This window comes from Sceloporus occidentalis, unplaced genomic scaffold (genome assembly GCF_023333645.1).
Source record: "Sceloporus occidentalis isolate IW3139 unplaced genomic scaffold, rSceOcc1.0.p SCAF_89, whole genome shotgun sequence".
Classification (NCBI taxonomy): domain Eukaryota; kingdom Metazoa; phylum Chordata; class Lepidosauria; order Squamata; family Phrynosomatidae; genus Sceloporus; species Sceloporus occidentalis.
The window spans coordinates 3,288,171-3,296,522 of record NW_028317069.1 but is presented as its reverse complement, the minus strand read 5'-3'; positions in this window follow the sequence as shown (position 1 = coordinate 3,296,522).

Below are 8,352 nucleotides of genomic sequence, written 5' to 3'. Positions count from 1 at the left end.
AATATTATTGGCGCAGGTTGGGTGATGACCCCCTCTAAATTTTGCGGAGTAGTACAAAGATCTACCAATTTCTAGACAACAGAATACTGTTTGCAGAATCCCTTGATAACTTGCCCTTATCCCAACTGGGTTCAACTAGTGTAACGATGGAGATTCCCATGTTTAAGCGAATCCCATTGGTTTCCTCTACTGGGGGGCCAATGTTTTTGTGATCTGCGGTTCATTTTAGTGACTATGGAAGGTGAATATTGTATCAAAAAATATATTTACCAACCCCCCCCCCCCCCAACTAGTCAGGACAAAAGTTAGTGTCGAGTGTAACTCATTTTTGCCTGTAAGATACACATACAGTGACTCTTGATTGGAGCAGTGAACTAACAAGACAGGTTGCAATAACAATTTAGGGGTAAAGGAATCCTGCTGTTGTCCAAAATGGGACAAGGAGTGGGTTAGTAAATTGGCTCGCTAAGCTGAGAAATACTACTGGGTTTAGCACACAAATGTTGCCAGTCTTCCGTGGACCGTACGTTACCATGTACCACACGTGCAGGTTTGCATTTGTGTGCTTGAGCGGCCACACCATGTACAATGCCAAGGGTTGCTGCAGTGGCATAAAACTCTGTGCCAGGGGACTCTGGGTGGTGGATATGTTGTCTGGAGTGGTGATGACCATCTGGCAGTCTGACGGATGGCAGTGGGTTTGGTAGATGCCAGGAGAACACTAGCCACCTGACTGCATATTGGTAACTGCAATACTTGAGACAGACAGAATAATGGTTTAGGGTTCGTTGTTCATTGTTTGGGCAAGACATCTAAGTTCCAAGGGTAGCATTCAATGACATAGAAGGCGATTCTGTGCTTTGACTACTGCAGCAACCGTTTAAAAGACATTGACATTGCCGATTGTATCACTGTTCCTGCACCAAGTGAAGTGCATTCCGCAAAAGGAGGACTGACTCCATAGTAATACCTATGATTCTGGAACGAGGTGGGGGTACCTTTGCCGGATAGATATTACCATTTATTTTTCACATTCCATAAACTAGAATCACATTTATTAATTCTCATAGGCTTCCTTGTATGAAGCTGAAATCCCTCTCCACCATCGTGGTTATTCTGGGAGTTGCACCATAACCAGGCAAGAGTTACAGGTTATTAAAATTTGTTGTAGACGCCACTTATGTAATTCCGAGCAAGTTATCAATTAGCCGTGCCACAGAATGACATGAACAATGACAATGTCATCTCAATGTCACCGGGCCCGTAGTGTAAGGGAACTGCGTTCAGCTTGTATCAGAGTAGTTGAAATGCCCAACAGCCATTTGAAAAAAAGAAAAAAAAAAAAAGCCTTGCCCTTTCTGGCGTCCTTTACAGGAGCTGCACTAGTGTTAACGAGGCTTCTGTAATTAGGACTGCTCTAATTGGAGGGAGGTCTATCCAGCACAATTAAAACTGCAGGTCTCCTGTCGGGAGAAGAGCAGGGAGTGATGTGTGTGCTAAATGCAACTAATGAGGCCCCGGCAGCAGCCTGCGAATGTCAGTGCACTGGTGGCTTGACCTACTTCTGTCCCTATCAATGCTTATGAGGGAGAACCACGGAGACAGACAGGCCTGAGACTCGTGGGTATAAAATACTAAAGGGTCTGTCTCTATACCAGGTGTAGATTAGTAGCCGTGGTCTGAGTTTTGCACACCTATTTAGGTAGCCATCAACACTTGGGTGGTAGAAGGTTAAACTATGTATCCCTACAGCTAGATGAACGTCTAATGGAATGGTTCCTAACCCCAGGCAACTCACAGCTTTGACGGCTCCTTTGTGGCTACGTTCTATTAAAGCTGTAGCCCTTGAGATTGGTGTTAATACATATAACATACAAATTGTGTGTCCGACGGGAGGAAGAACATTGAGCTCAGCAGAGAGGTCACAGCAGGAAGAGGACAGGGAGCATCTGCTTTGGGTTAGGGGGCAGTAACCGGCATGGCCGGGATGCTTTACCAAAACTCTGTATGATACTTTGTGATGTATTAATTGCTATTTATGTAACTGAATGAGGCATTTAAGACTATATGTTTACACAATTTCAATATAAATAGATTTGCTGCACATTTGTGACTTTTAGGGCTGTAGAACTTTGTGGTACCTTCATATCCAGCAAACGGAGCTCCTAGGGGAGGAAAGAGCCACTGGCCAAACTAAACAGGGACACTTGGGTTGATGTATGAGGAATGGTGTACAGGAGGTTTGAAAGGAGTCTGGGGGGTATAACACCGGAGCAGTGATAGAGATAATTTGATTCCTGGTTGGCTTTTTTATACCTTCTCCAGCAGCATCAAAAAATAACCACTGGTTTCATGCGTTCCTTTGGATCTGGTGTATGGTTTCACGTGGCCCTTTAACAGTTAAATGTCTGATTATCTCACCTGCATCTCAACTGCAACAATTCCACAACCCCTGCCGTTCAGTTCATGGATCTCATCGGCTCCCGTCAGAGCTTTGTCCTGCATGAACATTACCTCAATGCCGACCGTCACAGAAACCCCAGGCAATCTCACCAAGTGATACGTTCTGAGTAGTTTAAAAAACAGGGTTTATTAATGTGTGCGCTTGAGTTAGGGTCATGTGCCCCTTGTTTCTCTAAAGTGATTCTGCCCCTTAACCTTGTTAACAGTAGCAGGGCTGGACTGGCCCTTTAAGGCCAGCTGCCACCTGATGACTTAAGTGTGGATGACGGCTGCATTAGGGTAAAGAAACACAGCAGAAATAAAATTGACTCTATCCTCCTCTTGACGTAATCACCTCTGCCCCATATGCAAATGTACACAGTGCTGAATAATAATAAGCGTGATGATGTCACCAGAGCTGGAAACAATGTAAAATCTGCGTTCTCAAACTATAGATACCTAGCGCTTTGTGTATTTAGTTGGCATCGCGTAGCGGTTCGCATCTGTCTGATTTTATTGACTCGGTAAAGCAGCCGTGTCTCGTTTGGGCCGGTGGACTTTGAGAACCCCCTTGTGTGTTAAACTTGGGCGCACACATCGCTTTACAGTATGTGTGACATTAAGGCAGCATAAAAAGCAAATGAGTTTTTTTGCCCGAAAAATGTGACCATAAACAAAACCCGGGGTTTATTGCGGACACAGATGGCGCCGTACAATAAATTGTGTTTGATTGTCGAGGATATAGCATGGTTCGTAAGAACATTCACCGTCACGCACTTGGCAGTGACCAGAGGACCATATTTAATAACCTCTAGGGAACCTTTATTTTATGTAACAGTAAAAATCCTTAACAACTATTCCAATTACCACAGGATCAGTCCCAAATCCGACCTAACTGGCCTGTGCCGGGGTTGTTTAGTTCACAGCGTCCATGCGGATGGGAGACGGGGAGAGTTTCTCAAACTCGGAGGGGTCTTCTAACTAGGATTTATGATTCAGTTGCCAGTACGGACACCTGGCGGCTCGGTTCAAAAGCCCTTCCAAACTTTAAAAGTGCTTCTAAACGCAGGTCAACTCCCTGATTAGTCCCCAAATAATGATTATGGATTCTAGACAGAGTCCGCTATTGAATGCTTTATTAAAATCAATGGAAAACAACTTCTACTAATCAATTCCGGGGGTCATTCAGAGTCTTAGCGCAACTTAAATCGATACGTTTTTCCCCACATACATTCCAAACTATATAAAAAAACAAAAACAAAACCACCTTCTAGAATCCATAAGACATGTCGACAAAATGTAATGCACTGTAGAAATCTGAATACACGTAGAAGCAATCAACTGGAGACCCAATATTGGGTGAAATTTATTCAATAACAAGTTATAATTGTATACCGTTTAACTTGCCCTCATTTATTCTGTATCTAGATGCAACTTGTCCCACAGGCCTTCTCCTTGAAAAAAGGTTCATCTTGCATCTTCCAGCCCCAACGTGTCTCATTGAAGCATTCTTCGGAGCTTCAACATGTTGTCCAAGTTAGAAAACCCCCCCAGTGCACCGGTTTCTGTCTCTGTATCGCAGAACCTTCGTGGCACGCCAAAATGGCTCCTATTCAAGGGAAGGCAAGTAGACTTAGCAGACGACATGTACATAGGACTTCATATTTTTTCACACTGTACAGGGTCAGACTGGGAATATGGTTCATATAATGCAAAAAAACAACCCATCATAAGTACTTATGTATTTAAATAAATTACTGAAAATAGTTATTTAAAACAGACAAATGACGTTGACAATAGGTAATAAACATTGCAAACAAACTTGTAGCTCTACAAAAAAAAAATAGCTAAAAATGAGGGGAGGGGAACGTGAGCTGCATAGATTATCAGAGAGATTGAATGTGTCAGTTTATAGTGTTAGCTGTGTGTCTGTCAGTGTATAGTGTTGGCTGTGTGTGTCAGTGTATAGTGTTGGCTGTGTGTCTGTCAGTGTATAGTGTTGGCTGTGTGTCTGTCAGTGTATAGTGTTGGCTGTGTGTGTGTCAGTGTATAGTGTTGGCTGTGTGTCAGTGTATGGTTTTAACTTGTGTGTGCATGAATGCATGTGTGTGTATGTATATGGATCAGTTCTGCAGCTTGATTGGCGTATAGGTGGCCGGCCGGCGCCAGGGGAGGTGGGCCTACGTGGAAACCTCCCGGTATTCTGGCCCTGATACTCTACCCATATTTTGCCCACCTGCATTACTGCCCATGGAAACGTCAGACTCATGGGGTAGGGAAAATTTCATTCCTGGACACCTTTGAAATAAATGGTGTTTTATGACCATCATGTTACAAGCACCTGCTATACCGGCATAGCCAGCTGACATTATTATCCGGTTCCTTCCTCCAAGTAGGTTAAATCTTCTGCAAAACACGCTAGTTCTCCTCTTGTATAAATATAACCCCGTATAGCAATGACATAGGAACAGCAGGTGTCATTTTATGCTTGGGTAGATTTGTTTGGGGCAGAGTAGTTTCTTTGATCCCCAAACCTTTGTTGCTGAAATCCTCTGTGTGTTTCCTGAAACAGTAAATTGAAATAGGCAAAGCGAGATAAAACGTAGAAGCAATGTAGAAATGGCTCATATCACCAGCACACCTCTCTGCCAAGGTGTATTTGGCACCTTGGCCCCCACCGTCCTAAATAATAAAAGGCTGTGTAGAGTATGTGGAGTGGGCAGTCATGATTTTTCTGGGCTCCCTACACGTAGATTTTGTTCAGGATTTCTGCGTGTCAAGCAAGGCGTACGTGCAGCAACACCGCGGAGCTTGCAATCATTACTGATAAACTGAAGATGAAACGGCAAATCTATCTCCAACCTGCAACCAGTGCCCCCAGTGACCTTCAAATCATGTTAGGGGTCGTGCACCTATTGCTAATTCCAGAAGCCCCAATAAATGCCTTGTATTAGATAGGGTGATAGAAATTGAGAGAAAAGCACACACCACTTTGGGCCATACCATACGCGACAAAGGGCAGTGAAAAGTGGATTGACCCCTTTAGGATTAAGGGTCCATCACAGCTGCCCCCTTCCCCAGCAGCTATGGTAGCTGTGCCGTTGGGCTCCGTTTATCAAATCTGAGAAGTTCTAAGTCAACTCACTAAACGAAACATTACGTTCCGGTTCAGCGCTCGTTTGTAATATAGACAATATAATATAGAAAGTCCTCCCCAATCTTCAGTGGAAACACGGAATCCCCCTCCGTGAATACAGCTTGTCGTACGCTTCCAGGTAAACAAAACACATGGACTCCTTTGGTTCCTTAACGCTGATCGGTGTCAGGAATCCAATTAAACCGTACCTATGTTTGACACCTCTGCCAGCCGTAAAAACACAGGAGAGAAGTTGTATGTCGGAAGAGATTTTCCTCTCCGCTGATATATTGACCTTTCGCGAGGTTAAAAGGATGTGAAAGTAATCTTAATTACGTCTTCGCAATTCGGATTAAGGCAACCGTCATAATGAACGCTTTCATCTCTGAGCTGTGGGAGAGCGTGCGGTTATCAGATAACTCTGATTTCTGGTTACCTGGAAGAAATTTTGTATTTTCTGTGATTTCCCGTCTGTCTTTGGTGATTTGATTCAGCGAGGTGGGAAATGTGACCCGCAGAGCTTGCAGTCTGTTAGATAAAATAAATAAATGCATTAATTCCACGGTATAAAAAGATATAAAAAATTCCCGTCTTGTCGTCTTTGCATGGAAATGATGTATTAGTGAAGTAATTAGTAAGGCAGACTTTGTTTTAAGGGAATAATTAATGAAAACTCTTGTTCTGCAAGGATGGAAGTGTTCAGCATTCAGATTGTGTATTCCTAGGATGCATGTCAGTGGAAATAATGAGCCCAAATATGTGCTGGGGACCCTACGGTAACAAAATACAGGCCGTTCCAAAGAAAAGTCACATGTCTGTTAAGCTGCGGCCCCTGTAAGGAGAAGCAGAAATGTCTTGTTTATGGATGAAAGGGGAAATTCTTTACGGTAGAATAATATGTTGAAAAAGCTAGTGTACTTTATAACCTTACCCAGGAACTCTGGGTTTGCTCTCCAAGGTAGCAGGTAGCAGAGAGGTCCCTTAAAGTATTTCTGGTGCCCCCCACTTGGAAATACATTGAAGGTTTCTGCAGAATCACCCCATTTGTATTTGCCCCTTTCCTCCTGTCCTTAAGCTATTTAGAGTGCAGGAGATGTACGATGTACCGGAGTCCGCTCCGCTTTAGAAACGATCATATGTACACGGCAGACGTTAGAAACTAAGCGGTCATGGCTTTAATACTTTACCAATAATAATAAAAAAAAAATCATGCCAGGTTCTTGAAACCTGCAATTCCTTGACCTGGCTTTTTGCCCGGAACAGTGGTTCAAGATGAGATACAAAATGTATCTATATTCCTATAGCAACCAGGTATTCTGGAAAAAGGTTAAACTTGATGGAAATATGTCCTTTTATCGCTGTGTAACCATGGTTACTAAAGGACAACGGTCACAAGTGAAGTGGCGGAATGTAGGTTCATGTGTGAAAGTGAAGTTTTAAGAGAGATGGACCTTGGGAAGTGTATTTTTGTTCTGTGAGATGTTAAAGCGGCGTCTGTCAGAAGGTTACTTAAGTTAATCGAACATTGATGTTGGCAAGTAGTTTAGACGGCTTTTATAAATGGAACCTCCCCATCGGATGCGGTAATCTTCAAAGTTTGGTCTCTGGTCTGTGACGGGGAATACAATATTCCTGGTTTTGTTGCTGAAATTGGTATCGTTAGTTACATTTTATATATAGAGACGGCAGATTCTGTAGCGTTGTTACAATAAATGATACAGAATTACCAATAACATTTAAATTGACACTAGAACACACCTAAAGACACTGGTTCTGCTTTTACAAGTTTACAGTGTATTAGGAGGTGTCTCTGGATTTGATCCGCACAATTGTAGTTTCAGTTAAGGCTCTACGCTGCCTCTGGAAGATACAATGCACCCGCTCTCCTTTAAACCGCATTGGCATTCTGCATTGATAAATCTAAGGCCACGCATTTGGGAAAAGTGATTGCATTACTTCGGAGAACTTGCTGACACTAGTTTGCACATAATAACGGTAGCTTTTCTAGTTTCTTATACTCTGTACTGAATGAAAAGTAGAAAGTCACTATTTTATTATCCCCGTCAATGCCTCACCTTTTAAATTTACAGCAGATATTATATAAGTTGTGTTGGAATTTCACAGCATCCGTCTGGTTTCAGTGGAGTCACCCGCTTTCCTGTCTGCTTGATAATGATCACGGCCACGTTAGAATGAGCTCTGGGTCGCTGGTTTGTTTGGTTTCCCTTCATCCTGGGATTCCGCGTCGAGTGTTGGGATGTGTGGCTCACCTTTGACCGTGTTACTTAGCCCTCTACACGTGTGAATAAGGCCTTGTTAAGCTGTTTCTTTGTTTAGAAGATCATCGTATTTTTATGGTGTTGGGGAGACTGAAGAAGACCTGAATTTCAATGTAGATAGAGGGCCATAGAAAGCAGTTTGTATTCACCAATAGACAGCTCATTATGAGCTTCTTGGTCGGCCCCTTTGAGCTCAATACACTTACGCTGACAAGACGTTCCTTGGCAGGGAAGAGAGGTTTGAACTATTGTTCCCCTCTTGGGAAGCGGGGGCTTTGTGACCTTCCCGGAATGTGGTGTTCGGAATATCTGACGCCCACCTTTGAAATAGTTCCTTCAATGCGGTTCTGTGCTGTTCTGGGCACTGACCTCCAACGTGACCTTCACATGCTTTGAGAGATATTCTAGAAGAGATATAGTGTTCCCCATAATATGTATCCCTTCTCTCATCAGCTTCCGTTCTTGTGGTAAGAACATTTCGTTATCCAGTAGATT